Source organism: Pseudophryne corroboree, chromosome 6, assembly GCF_028390025.1.
Source record: "Pseudophryne corroboree isolate aPseCor3 chromosome 6, aPseCor3.hap2, whole genome shotgun sequence".
Classification (NCBI taxonomy): domain Eukaryota; kingdom Metazoa; phylum Chordata; class Amphibia; order Anura; family Myobatrachidae; genus Pseudophryne; species Pseudophryne corroboree.
Genome location: NC_086449.1, coordinates 198,032,859 through 198,047,789, shown reverse-complemented (window position 1 = coordinate 198,047,789; position 14,931 = coordinate 198,032,859). Strand labels below are relative to the sequence as shown.

General features: G+C 49.1%; 1 long non-coding RNA gene across 1 annotated transcript in view; it reads right to left on the bottom strand.

Annotated features, from left to right (window-relative positions):
• LOC134931836 (uncharacterized) overlaps nucleotides 1-14,931 on the bottom strand; it is a 132,380-nt gene that overhangs the window by 23,243 nt on the left and 94,206 nt on the right. The window contains exon 2 of the long non-coding RNA XR_010179182.1: nucleotides 12,289-12,427. This is a non-coding gene — a long non-coding RNA (uncharacterized LOC134931836). The remainder of the gene's footprint in view (nucleotides 1-12,288; nucleotides 12,428-14,931) is intronic.

Below are 14,931 nucleotides of genomic sequence, written 5' to 3'. Positions count from 1 at the left end.
CCTGGATTGCATGGCTGCTACTAAGGGAGGAGGTAAGAGGGTCCCCCAGGCGGGACCCGCCATTAAATTTGGTTCAGGTCGCGGTTTAAGGAGACGAACCGCGACGCTGGCGTGGACACTGTGATGGAGCAGGGGGGACCCCACTATCTCCACCAAGGCATAGGAGCACAGGTCGGATAGTAAAATATCCACTTTAATAAGGCTCAATAGTACCCGGTGGTGAGGACCAGCATAGGGGAAAAGGCGCTGGACCTGTAGCCACTCCCCCAGCTCCGGGTGCCATCTACTGCTGGTGTTCCCGCCCTGGAGCTGCCTCTCACTCTCCCTCACTCCCTGACTGAGAGTCTGGGTGTCATCTTCTCACAGTAGCTGCGACTGGTCTCCGGGACTGCAGGGCAAGGTCTCCTCTGTAAATCCGCCTGATTCATCAGCGCTGTGATTTTACAGACACGTATTCTACATGTCATTTTAAGACAGTGTTCGTTAAGAACAAGTGTCTGACTAAAATAATTAGCTGCATTGTCACTGTGACTGTGTATGCCTGTATCTGCTGTGTGGATTTCACTTTCAGTGTATCCCAGCTATAGCTATCACTATATTCTGTCCCATAGGGGACTAGGTGCGTCAGGGTCTAATATATAGTGCTGCGCAGAATTTACAGTTAAGTGTCGTCTTCTGTGTATTTGAGTCACCTCATACCGCATTTATTCTGTTTGTGTCCTGTATATACTGTCACATAAATTGGGGATTTATTTGCAGGTATTGTATTTGTCTGGCAATATAACGTACTCTTACGCTCTAGGATTACATTCACTATAATGTCTACCACAACAAGCGGGAAATCCACGGACGCTCCTGCATCATGCAGCGCATGCGCCAAGGATTTGCCTGAGGGGGAAGTTTTGAAGGATGGTCTATGTAATATGTGCCATACATCTCCCAGTCAGCCCGCTGCTATGGTAGCCAATCAGGAGCCACCTTGGGCGGCGTTCTCTACTATGCTTAATACGCTTGTGACACGCCTTATGCCCCCTATGAGACCTCCTGTGCCATTGCAGCCTCATATTGTCCCTCTCGTAAATCCGCCCTGGGCGGATGCTCTGTCTAACCAGATACAACAATTGATTCAATCTTTGGTTAGACAAAAACCTACCCCACGTCCCTCTGGGGTCAAGGGGTCATCTAAGCGGGCTGCTTCCTCCTCACAATCCACTGCTATCTCAGATGATACTTCTGATGAGCATGGGGAGTATACTGATCCGTCAGACACTGATACAGTTGCTTCTGACGAGGAATCTACAACTCAGGTTGATGTCCCTGACGTAGTGGAGGCTATTAAGCTGATTCTACAAATCGATGATGTTGTAGATCCCACTACTGCGTCTAACTTTGTGATAAGTTTAAACGTCAGAAGGTAGCTAAAGTAGTCTTACAGCATTCTGACCATTTAGTAGACATACTTCAGGAACCCTGGCCTTATCCAGGAAAGAAATACTCCGTCTAAAATGATGCTAGCTCGGTATCCTCTCCCTGCTGAGTTGTGTAAGAAGTGGGAAAATTGACCACCGGGGGATTCCCATGTCACCCGTCTTGTGGTGTCATCTACTCTGCCCATCGCCACACTGAAGGAACCGACTGATAAGCGTGTGGAGGGATGCCTGAAGTCTATTTACTCCCTTACAGGTGCTGTACATTGACTTACTATAGCAGCCTCTTGGGCCGCAAAAGGAATTGAAGCATGGGTTCAGGCAATAGAGGATGAGCTGCCTCAGGATATATCTGACACTGCCAGACAATATCTGTCTCATATTACCACCGCCTCCCAATATATTCAGGAGGCGTTCTCTGAGGCAGGTGTAATGGCGGTCAAGGCGTCGACTACGTCCATCCTGGCTCGCCGAATTCTGTGTTTGAGGTCATGGAAGGTGGACCTGGACTCCAAAAAGACCTTGGAGGTACTTCCTTTTAAGGGAGACATCCTTTTTGGGGAAGATTTGAATAAGATCGTGACTGCCTTAGCGGCTGCTAAGACTGCATTTCTCCCAAATACTAATCCTTCTGCACAGAAGGTAGAGAGTACCACTTTTTGTTCCTTTCGAACTCGGGGGGAAAACAAAAAGGTCAGACATACCCGAGACAGGCTTGTGCTCCCAAAACCACTAAGCCCAAATCAAAACAATCCTGGGCCGCCTGTCAGCCTGCTTCCAAACAAGACAAGCCTGCTGCATGACGGGGCAGGCCTCCCCCTGGGGATCCCAGGGTGGGAGGCCGACTTCTGCAGTTCACCCAGGTCTGGTTAAAGACCACTTCAGACGCATGGGTGCGAGAAGTCATCTCTCACGGGTACGCAGTCTCTTTCACGAGATGCCCCCCTCACCAGTTCTGCACGACGGTTATTCCTTCGGACCCGTTAAAGGCGCAAGCTCTACACCTGGTTGTGCGTTCCCTCCTTGATACAGGACTGGTAGTTCCGGTACCCCTATCCCAAAGAGGCGGAGGATACTACTCGACCCTGTTTCTAGTCCCGAAACCCAATGGGTCTTTCCGACCTATACTCGACCTCAAATCACTGAACAAATTTATGAGTGTGTCCAAGTTCCGTATGGAAACGCTGCGCTCGATTATACTGGCCATGGAACCCAAAGATTATATGGTATCCCTGGATATACAAAATGCGTATCTACATATACCTATTACCATATCGCATCAGCAATATCTGCGGTTTGCTATTGGCAACCTTCACTATCTGTTCCAGGCTCTGCCATTTTGACTGGCCACGGCCCCTCGGATCTTCACCAAGGTTATGGCCATGATGACGGCTTATCTGTGTCGTCAGGGAATCAGGATCCTGCCGTATCTGGACGACTTGCTGATCCTGGCGATTTCCCAAGATGTCCTCCTCAGTCATCTGCAACTGACTGTACGCTTCTTACAAGCCCACGGTTGGCTCGTCAACTGGAAGAAGTCCTCGCAGGTCCCGGCTCGGAGCATGGGGCACTGCTAGACACACACAGCCAAATACTGTTTCTGTCTCCAGAAAAAGTCCTGAAACTTCAGGACTGGATCAAATACTTCTTCTCTCGCCCAAGAGTGTCGATACACTCGGCGATGCAAGTACTAGGCCTCATGGTGTAGGCTTTCGACATGGTAGAGTATGCTCAATTTCATTCCCGCCCTCTACAGAGGTTAATCCTTTCCAAGTGGGATGGCCTGCCTCATCGGATCGGGTCTCAAATGATCTTGACTCTGGAGTTTCGTCTGTCACTGAGCTAGTGGCTACAGGACCAGCAGTTGAGCAGGGGCCGTCCCTTCTGGATCCCCAACTGGGTCCTACTGACTACGGACGCCAGTCTGAGGGGTTGGAGCATGGTGCTGGAGCAACACTCCTCTCCAGGGTCGGTGGACCAAGGAGGAATCTCTCCTCCCAATAAACATTCTGGAATTGCGGGCAGTGTTCAATGCTTTGACTCTTGCCCTGCCTCTGATACAGAACAGGCCTGTTCAAGTACAATCCGACAACGCCACCAGGGTGCCATACATAAACCATCAAGGCGGCACTCAAAGCCGCATGGCAATGATGGAAGTGTCAAAAATCCTTTGTTGCTGCCATCTGCCAGCAATATCAGCAGTGTTCATTCCGAGAGTCCTCAACTGGGCAGCGAATTTCCTCAGTCAGGACGTACACGCCGCAGAGTGGAGTCTTCATCAGGAAGTCTTTCAACTTCTAGTGGACAAGCGGGGTCTACCAGATGTAGACTTGATGGTGTCCCGAAACAATCACAAGGATCCGGTCTTCGGATCAAGAAGAAGGGATCCTCAAGCAGCATTTGTGGACGCACTGGCAATTCCATGGAACTTTCAGCTGCCCTACGTGTTCCATCCAGTGTCACTTCTGCCCAGGGTACTACGGAAGTTCAAGCAAGGAGGAGGAATACTACTTCAAGTCACTCCAGTGTGGCCCAGACGGCATTGGTTCTCAGACCTGCAGGGTCTCTCGATAGAGTGTCCTCTTCTACTTCCTTAACACTCAGACCTCCTCGTTCAGGGCCTTTGTGTCTACCCAGACCTGGCCAGACTGGCTTTGACGGCGTGGCTCTTGAAGCTTCACTCCTGAGGGCCAAAGGATTCTCTGAGGCAGTTATCCAAACTATGCTAAAGGCCTGCAAACTGGCTTCTGCATGGATTTATTATAGGGTATGGAATTCTTACTTCACCTGGTGTGCTGCTAAGAAATACGATGCTTACAAGTTTAGTACTTCCAGACTTCTGGCTTTTTTGCAACAAAGCTTGGATTAAGGACTTTGTCTGGCCTCCCTCAAGGTTCACATATCTTCCTTGTCGGTGTGGTTTCAGAGAAAAATTGCGTCTATACCTGACGTTCATACATTCACTCAGGGCGTACTGCGGATTCAGCCTCCCTATGTCCCTCCAGTGGCTCCATGGGATTTGTCTGTTGTCCTGAATGCCCTGCAAGAGTCTCCATTTGAACCTCTTGAAATGGTGGACTGTAAGTGGCTCACAGCCAAGGTCCTGTTTCTGCTGGCCATTGCCTCTGCTAGAAGGATGTCAGACTTAGGCGCTTTGTCCTGTTGTCCACCCTTTTTGATATTTCATCCTGACCGAGCAGTTCTTCGAACTCACCCTGATTATTTACCTAAGGTGGTGTCATCTTTTCACCTTAATCAAGAGATTGTGGTTCCGGCCTTCATCTCTACTGAATTGTTCTCCAAAGAACGGTATTTGGATGTGGTACGGGCTCTTTGTATATATGTAGAGAGGACTGCCTCTATCAGGAGGTCAGATATCCTCTTTGTACCGTTTGGTTTCCACAAACGTGGCTGGCCTGCGAATAAGCAAACCTTGGCCAGATGGATTAGAATGGTGATTGCGCAAGCTTATGTGTAGGCTGGACTCCCAGCTCCTGCTGCTATAAAAAGACCATTCTACTCTGTCTGTTGGAACCTCTTGGGTGGCCCATCATGGCGCATCCGCAGAACAATTGTGCAAGGCGGCTACATGGTCCTCAGTGAACACGTTTATAAGGTTCTATGCCTTTTGATACGTCCGCCTCCCAGGATGCTTCCTTTGGACGCCGGGTTCTCATACCTGCTAAGGTGCGTCCCCTCCATTGAGGAACTGCTTTAGGACACCCCCAATGTATTCCCTGTGGAACACAGTGTATCCTGCTGCAGAAAAGGAGATTTATGGTAGACTTACCATGGTTAAATCTCTTTCTGCAAGGTACACTGGGTTCTACAGGGCGCCCACCCCGACGCACTTAGCTCCTTTGAGTTTGTATGACATTAGCCTCTAGTCCCTTCTCCTGTCGTGAGAACGTGGTTCTATGTGACTAACATCTGCCTTCTCTTTTACCTGTTTCTGCATTGGCCTGGTTAACAAAACTGAGCTCACAGTGCCTGGAGGCAGGGTTATAGAGGAGGCCCCGCAATGCATTCTGGGACAGTCTAAAGCTTTAGCCTGTTGGTGCCTCTGAATCAAGATCCATCTCTACATACCAATGTATTCCCTGTGGAACCCAGTGTACCTTGCAGAAAGAGATTTAACAATGGTAAATCAACCACAAGTCTCCTTTTCCGCCATAGTGAAGGATGGGCCTGTTCACAGAGCGAGAGGACAATGCTAGAGTAAGAGTAGTGCATAGTTCAGAGTGAAGATTGGGACATTGGCCGGTTGTTCCCAGTGGGTGATAGCATTAGAGAAGATGTATGTTTTGAGAGCATGTTAAAGTTGTGAAAGATTCTGGGCAGATAAGGTAGGATGTTCCTTTTGTGAGGCGCAGCATGGAAGACGTCTCTGAGGTTTGGCAGTAAGGTTGTATCTGGAGATGAGGTGCAGACAGATCTAATCGGGCAAGCTATTTTATTATGTTCAAGAGCAAAATGTTGATTATGGTGTATAGTTTGAATTGGACTTTAAAGGATATGAAGCCAGTGCAGTGTTGAGCATGGAAGATCAGTCTCCTTGTAACATTTATGATGCATGGAAACAGGCACAGACAAGGTAGGAAATGAGTGTGCTGGTGTATTCGGACAATGGCCCTAATTTATGTTTGTACACAAATGCAATTGCGAAACTCTAGGCTACAGGGCTGCTAATGTTAGCAAGTGAAGCTGCCACCCAGGTGTGAAAAGACTCCCCCCTAATTCATTGCAGCTCAATCAGAAATGCATACACATGAGTAGACTATACACAATTACAGAGAACATTGAAACTAAGGGTTGGTCTATGGCCACGCCGACTGGCCACAGCAGTATACGAACATGAATTATGCCCAATGATGTGAAGGACAAGCCAGCTAGAGGGATTAGATGTGACCACTTAGCATAACAGATGAGATCAATGAAAACGTCTTACACCCAGCCCTTAAGCTAGTTATACAGTGCAGGTGTTCTGGATCTCTTTCGATGAGTACTACTGTCCCAGCATTCTGTCTTACCAGCTGTGCTCTTCACAATATTCATTAATATGAGGCAGAAATTCAGAAATGGTGCATTTTTTAGGAATAGGATAATGGAAGCACACAAATAAGTATCTTGGCAGATTACTAATGAGCCCAGTGTTAAAAATAAGATTTTACTCACCGGTAAATCTATTTCTCGTAGTCCGTAGTGGATGCTGGGGACTCCGTAAGGACCATGGGGAATAGACGGGCTCCGCAGGAGACTGGGCACTCTAAGAAAGATTTAGTACTACTGGTGTGCACTGGCTCCTCCCTCTATGCCCCTCCTCCAGACCTCAGTTAAGGAAACTGTGCCCGGAAGAGCTGACATTACAAGGAAAGGATTTTGGAATCCAGGGTAAGACTCATACCAGCCACACCGTATAACTTGTGATAAACTTACCCAGTCAACAGTATGAACAACAACAGAGCATCAACAATGGATGCCAGCATAACGTAACCCTTTATTAAGCAATAACTATATACACGTATTGCAGAAAATCCGCACTTGGGACGGGCGCCCAGCATCCACTACGGACTACGAGAAATAGATTTACCGGTGAGTAAAATCTTATTTTCTCTAACGTCCTAGTGGATGCTGGGGACTCCGTAAGGACCATGGGGATTATACCAAAGCTCCCAAACGGTCGGGAGAGTGCGGATGACTCTGCAGCACCGAATGGGCAAACACAAGGTCCTCCTCAGCCAGGGTATCAAACTTGTAGAACTTAGCAAATGTGTTTGAACCCGACCAAGTAGCTGCTCGGCAAAGCTGTAATGCCGAGACCCCTCGGGCAGCCGCCCAAGAAGAGCCCACTTTCCTTGTGGAATGGGCTCACACTGATTTTGGATGCGGCAATCCAGCCGCAGAATGAGCCTGCTGAATCGTGCTACAGATCCAGCGAGCAATAGTTTGCTTTGAAGCAGGAGCACCCAGCTTGTTGGATGCATACAGGATAAACAGCGAGTCAGTCTTCCTGACTCCAGCCGTCCTGGCTACATAGATCTTCAAAGCCCTGACGACATCAAGCAACTTGGAATCCTCCAAGTCACGAGTAGCCGCAGGCACCACAATAGGTTGGTTCAAAGGAAAAGATGACACCACCTTCGGCAGAAATTGCGGACGAGTCCGTAATTCTGCCCTGTCCATATGGAAAACCAGATAGGGGCTTTTACATGACAAAGCCGCCAATTCTGACACACGCCTAGCCGAAGCTAAGGCCAATAGCATGACCACCTTCCACGTGAGATACTTTAGCTACACGGTCTTAAGTGGCTCAAACCAGTGGGATTTCAGGAAACTCAACACCACGTTGAGATCCCAAGGTGCCACTGGTGGCACAAAAGGGGGCTGAATATGCAGCACTCCCTTAACAAACGTCTGAACTTCAGGAAGAGAAGCCAGTTCCTTTTGAAAGAAAATGAATAGGGCCGAAATCTGGACCTTTATGGACCCCAACTTCAGGCCCATAGTCACTCCAGACTGTAGGAAGTGCAGGAACCGGCCCAGCTGGAATTCCTCTGTAGGGGCCTTCCTGGCCTCACACCAGGCAACATATTTTCGCCATATACGGTGATAGTGTTTTGCTGTCACGTCCTTCCTAGCCTTTATCAGCGTAGGAATAACTTCATCCGGAATGCCTTTTTCCGCTAGGATCCTGCGTTCAACCGCCATGCCGTCAAACGTAGCCGCGGTAAGTCTTGGAACAGACAGGGCCCCTGTTGCAACAGGTCCTGTCTGAGAGGCAGAGGCCATGGGTCCTCTGTGAGCATTTCTTGCAGTTCCGGGTACCAAGTCCTTCTTGGCCAATCCGGAACAATGAGTATTGTTCTCACTCCTCTTTCCCTTATGATCCTCAGCACCTTGGGTAAGAGAGGAAAAGGAGGAAACACATTAACCGACTGGAACATCCACGGTGTCACCAGTGCGTCTACAGCTATCGCCTGAGGGTCTCTTGACCTGGCGCAATACCTCTGTAGCTTTTTGTTTAGGCGGGATGCCATCATGTCCACCTGTGGCAGTTCCCACCGACCTACAATCTGCGCGAAGACTTCTTGATGAAGTCCCCACTCTCCCGGGTGGAGGTCGTGCCTGTTGAGGAAGTCTGCTTCCCAGTTGTCCACTCCCGGAATGAACACTGCTAACAGTGCTCTTACGTGATTCTCCGCCCAGCGAATAATTCTGGTGGCTTCTACCATCGCCACCCTGCTCCTTGTGCCACCTTGGCGGTTTACATGAGCCTCTGCAGTGATATTGTCTGACTGACTGAATCAGAACCGGTTGGTCGCGAAGCAGGGTCTCCGCTTGACTTAGGGCTTTGTATATGGCCCTCAGTTCCAGGATAATGATGTGAAGGCAAGTCTCCTGCCTTGACCACAGCCCTTGGAAATTTCTTCCCTGTGTGACTGCCCCCCACCCTCGGAGGCTTGCATCCGTGGTCACCAGGACCCAGTCCTGAATGCCGAATCTGCGACCTTCGAGAAGGTGAGCACTCTGCAGCCACCACAGGAGAGACACCCTGGCTCTGGGGGATAGGGTGATTAACCGATGCATCTGAAGATGCGATCCGAACCACTTGTCCAGTAAGTCCCATTGGAAGGTCCTCGTATGGAACCTTCCAAAGGGAATGGCCTCGTATGATGCCACCCTCCTTCCCAGGACTCGAGTGCAGTGATGCACTGACCCCTGTTTTGGTTTTAATAGATTCCTGACCAGTGTCACGAGCTCCTGAGCTCTCTCTATCGGGAGATAAACCCTTTTCTGGTCTGTGTCTAGGATCATGCCTAGGAGAGGCAGATGAGCTGTAAGAACCAACTGCCGTGTTGCCGTTACACTTCCAGAGAAAGTGATATGCTGTTCAGCAACTGCTTTCTTGATCTCGCTTTTATGAGGAGATCGTCCAAGTACGTGATAATAGTGACACCTTGCTTCCGCAGGAGCACCATCATTTCCGCCATTACCTTGGTGAATATTCTCAAGGCCGTGGAGAGACCAAACGGCAACGTCTGAAATTGGTAATGACAATCCCGTACCGCAATTCTGAGGTACGCCTGATGAGGTAAATAAATGGGGACATGAAGGTATGCATCCTTTATGTCCAGAGTCACCATAAAATCTCCCCCTTTCAGGCTTGCAATGACCGCTCTTAGCGATACCATCTTGAACTTGAACCTTTTCAGGTATATGTTCAGGGATCTTAAATTCAATATGGGTCCGACCGAACAGTCTGGTTTCGGTACTACAACATGGTCGAATAATAACCCCCTCCTTGTTGAAGGAGGGGAACCTTGACCACCACCTTTTGAAGATACAATTTGTGAATTGCAGTTAACACGGTTTCCCTCTCGTGGGGGAAAGCCGGCAGGGCCGTCGGTGAGGGGGCATCTTCTCAAAGTCCAGCTTGTATCCCTGAGACACAATATCTATTGCCCAGGGATCTAACAGAGAGTGAACCCACTTGTGGCTGAACTTACGAAGGCGTGCCCCCACCGGGCCCAGCTCCGCCTGTGGAGCCAGCGACATGCGGTGGATTTTTGTAGAGGCCGGGGAGGACTTCTGTTCCTGGGAACTAGCTGTGTTGTACAGCTTCTTTCCTCTGCCCCCGCCTCTGGCAAGAAAGGACGCACCTCGGACTTTCTTGTTTCTTTGAAAGGCTGCATTTGATAATGTCGTGCTTTCCTAGGCTGTGCAGGAATATAAGGCAAAATATCAGAATTACCAGCTATAGCTGTGGAGACCAGGTCCGAGAACCCTTCTCCACACAATCCTCAGCCTTCCATATGCCTCTTAAGCCGGCATCATCTGTCCATTGCATATTCTACAGGACACGTCAAGCAGAAATCGACATAGCTTTGACTCTAGGACCCAGTATACTCCTGTCTCTTTGGGCATGTTTTATATATACATATCTCTTAAGACAGCATCTTTTTAATATATATATATATATATATATATATATATATATATATATCTATATGCATACTAGGGTCTCAATCTCTGCTGATAAGGTACCTGTCCACGCTGCCACAGCGCTATAAACCCATGCCGACACAATCGCCGGTCTGAGTAGTGTACCAAAATGTGCACGCTATCTGCAGGATCCCTGAGAATAGCTAGTGCTACCTTCTGTGCAAACGTGACACCCTAGGGGGAAGATTCCCATCACATCCTGGCCCTAGTGGGGAAAGGATACTGCCTGAGAATTTTTTTTTTTTTGTGGGAAGCTGCAGTCTCTTGTCTGGAGATTCCCGCTCTTTTTCCTCATGAGAGGAGGGAAATTTACCTCAGCTTTCTTCCCCTTAACATGTGTACCCTTGTGTCAGGGACAAATGAGTCATCAGTGATATGCAAATCATCTTTTATTACAATAATCATATATTGAATACCTTTCTGCCATTTTGGCTGTAACTTTGCATTATCGTAGTCGACACTGGAGTCAAACTCTGTGTTTATTTCAGTGTTTATTATTTTGGATAGTGAGCATTGTGAGACTCTGAAGGTCTCTGTGACATAGGGACAGACATAGGTAGATTTCCTGTCTGTTCTCTAATCTTTTGTGCAATAAATTCACCTTAGCACTTACACATATCCAAACAGGTGTCGGCGTTGTCGACGGAGACACCCTCTCACACACATATTTGCCCTATCTCCTCCTTAGGGGAGCCTTTTACCTCAGACATGTCGACACACATGTACCGACACACCACACACACAGGGGATGCTCTATTTGAAGACAGTTCCCCCACAAGGCCCTTTGGAGAGACAGAGAGAGAGTATGCCAGCACACACCCCAGCGCTATATGACCCAGGAATCACACAGTAACTTAGTGTTAACCCAGTAGCTGCTGTATATATTGTTTTTACGCCAAATTTATGTGCCCCCCCTCTCTTTTTCACCCTCTATCGTCTGCAGGGGAGAGCCTGGGGAGCTTCCTCTCAGCGGAGCTGTGGAGAAAAAATGTCGCTGGTGAGTGCTGAGGAAGAAGGCCCCGCCCCCTCAGCGGCGGGCTTCTGTCCCGCGATTTTGTGTAAAAATAATGGCGGGGGCTCATGCATATAACAGTGTCCAACTGTATATATGCTGCTTTTGCCAGGAGGTACTTAATTGCTGCCCAGGGCTCCCCCCCCTGCACCCTACAGTGACCGGAGTGTGTGGGTTAGTGTGGGCGCAATGACGCACAGCTGCAGTGCTGTGCGCTACCTCATATGAAGACAGGAGTCTTCTGCTGCCGATTTTGACGTCTTCTTGCTTCAACCCGCCGGCTTCTGTCTTCTGGCTCTGCGAGGGGGACAGCGGCTCCGGGAACGGACGACCAAGGTTAGGTTCCTGTGTTCGATCCCTCTGGAGCTAATGGTGTCCAGTAGCCTAAGAAGCGCAACCTAGCCGCAGTTAGTAGGTTTGCTTCTCTCCCCTCAGTCCCACGTAGCAGAGAGTCTGTTGCCAGCAGAAGCTCTCTGAAAATAAAAAAACCTAACTAAAATACTTTCTTATTAGCAAGCTCAGGAGAGCTCACTAAAATGCACCCAGCTCTGTCCGGGCACAAATTCTAACTGGGGTCTGGAGGAGGGGCATAGAGGGAGGAGCCAGTGCACACCAGTAGTACTAAATCTTTCTTAGAGTGCCCAGTCTCCTGCGGAGCCCGTCTATTCCCCATGGTCCTTACGGAGTCCCCAGCATCCACTAGGACGTTAGAGAAATGTAAATAAATAATAACAGAAGTACCAGTGATCAGTCACATATACATTTCTTTAATAGAGTGCATCCTATTTCACCTCCTGCGTACGTATTCTTTTTCTACATATATAGCACTAAGAATTTTCAACTTACTGGTTATGGTGGCGTTCTCCACATAAAAACAAATTATTGTGTTGAAGCTGCACTACCACCTCCATGTTACATTGTTGTTTACTTCTCTGGTTATCCCGTCCGCCTTCTCCTAGATTTTTGGCTGGAGCTAAGAGAAGAACTGGAGCACAAGGGGCAGTTATTTTACCCAGGATCTCTGTTTAGACGCGGAAGGACATTGGTAATATGTCTGCAATAGTTCCTGTGAAACATTTATATATTTATATATATATATATATATATATATATATATATATATATATATATATTTCTCTAACGTCCTAAGTGGATGCTGGGGATTCCGTAAGGACCATGGGGAATAGCGGCTCCGCAGGAGACTGGGCACATCTAAAGAAAGCTTTAGGACTATCTGGTGTGCACTGGTTCCTCCCCCTATGACCCTCCTCCAAGCCCCAGTTAGATCTCTGTGCCCGAACGAGAAGGGTGCACACTAGGGGCTCTCCTGAGCTTCTTAGTGAAAGTTTTAGTTTAGGTTTTTTATTTTCAGTGAGACCTGCTGGCAACAGGCTCACTGCATCGAGGGACTAAGGGGAGAAGAAGCGAACTCACCTGCGTGCAGAGTGGATTGGGCTTCTTAGGCTACTGGACATTAGCTCCAGAGGGACGATCACAGGCCCAGCCTGGATGGGTCCCAGAGCCGCGCCGCCGGCCCCCTTACAGAGCCAGAAGACAGAAGAGGTCCGGAAAATCGGCGGCAGAAGACGTCCTGTCTTCAACAAGGTAGCGCACAGCACTGCAGCTGTGCGCCATTGCTCTCAGCACACTTCACACTCCGGTCACTGAGGGTGCAGGGCGCTGGGGGGGGGCGCCCTGAGACGCAATAAAAAACACCTTGGATGGCAAAAAAAATGCATCACACATAGCTCCTGGGCTATATGGATGCATTTAACCCCTGCCAGAATACATAGAAAAACGGGAGATAGGCTCCGCCCCCTTATCGGCTGCCTTATCTCCTCAGCACACTGGCGCCATTTTCCCTCACAGCTCCGTTGGAGGGAAGCTCCCTGTCTCTCTCCTGCAGTCACTACACTACAGAAAGGGTTAAAAAAGAGAGGGGGGGCACTAATTACGCGCAGTATTAAATGATACAGCAGCTATAAGGGGAAAAACACTTATATAAGGTTATCCCTGTATATATAGCGCTCTGGTGTGTGCTGGCAAACTCTCCCTCTGTCTCCCCAAAGGGCTAGTGGGGTCCTGTCCTCTATCAGAGCATTCCCTGTGTGTGTGCTGTATGTCGGTACGTTTGTGTCGACATGTATGAGGAGAAAAATGATGTGGAGACGGAGCAGATTGCCTGTAATAGTGATGTCACCCCCTAGGGGGTCGACACCTGAGTGGATTAACTGTTGGAAGGAATTACGTGACAGTGTCAGCTCTGTATAAAAGACAGTGGTTGACATGAGACAGCCGGCTACTCAGCTTGTGCCTGTCCAGACGTCTCATAGGCCGTCAGGGGCTCTAAAGCGCCCGTTACCTCAGATGGCAGATATAGACGCCGACACGGATACTGACTCCAGTGTCGACGGTGAAGAGACAAATGTGACTTCCAGTAGGGCCACACGTTACATGATTGAGGCAATGAAAAATGTTTCTCTATCGTCCTAGTGGATGCTGGGGTTCCTGAAAGGACCATGGGGAATAGCGGCTCCGCAGGAGACAGGGCACAAAAAGTAAAGCTTTAGGATCAGGTGGTGTGCACTGGCTCCTCCCCCTATGACCCTCCTCCAAGCCTCAGTTAGGTTTTTGTGCCCGGCCGAGAAGGGTGCAATCTAGGTGGCTCTCCTAAAGAGCTGCTTAGAAAAGTTTAGCTTAGGTTTTTTATTTTACAGCGAGTCCTGCTGGCAACAGGATCACTGCATCGAGGGACTTAGGGGAGAGAAGTGAACTCACCTGCGTGCAGGATGGATTGGCTTCTTTGGCTACTGGACATTAGCTCCAGAGGGACGATCACAGGTACAGCCTGGATGGTCACCGGAGCCGCGCCGCCGACCCCCTTGCAGATGCTGAAGAGAGAAGAAGGTCCAGAATCGGCGGCAGAAGACTCCTCAGTCTTCTTAAGGTAGCGCACAGCACTGCAGCTGTGCGCCATTGCTCTCAGCACACTTCACACGGCAGTCACTGAGGGTGCAGGGCGCTGGGAGGGGGCGCCCTGGGCAGCAATGAAAATCCTTTTTTTGGCAAAAAATACCTCACATATAGCCTCCGGGGCTATATGGAGATATTTAACCCCTGCCAGAATCCATTTTTAAGCGGGAGACGAGCCCGCCGAAAAGGGGGCGGGGCCTATCTCCTCAGCACACAGCGCCATTTCCTCACACAGTTCCGCTGGTCAGGAAGGCTCCCAGGCTCTCCCCTGCACTGCACTACAGAAACAGGGTTAAATCAAGAGAGGGGGGGCAAAATTTGGCGAAATTGTGATTTTATAAAAGCAGCTATAAGGGAGCACTTATTATAAGGCTATCCCTGTAAAATATAGCGCTTTGGTGTGTGCTGGCAAACTCTCCCTCTGTCTCCCCAAGGGGCTAGTGGGGTCCTGTCCTCTATCAGAGCATTCCCTGTGTGTGTGTGCTATATGTCGGTACGTGTGTGTCGACATGTATG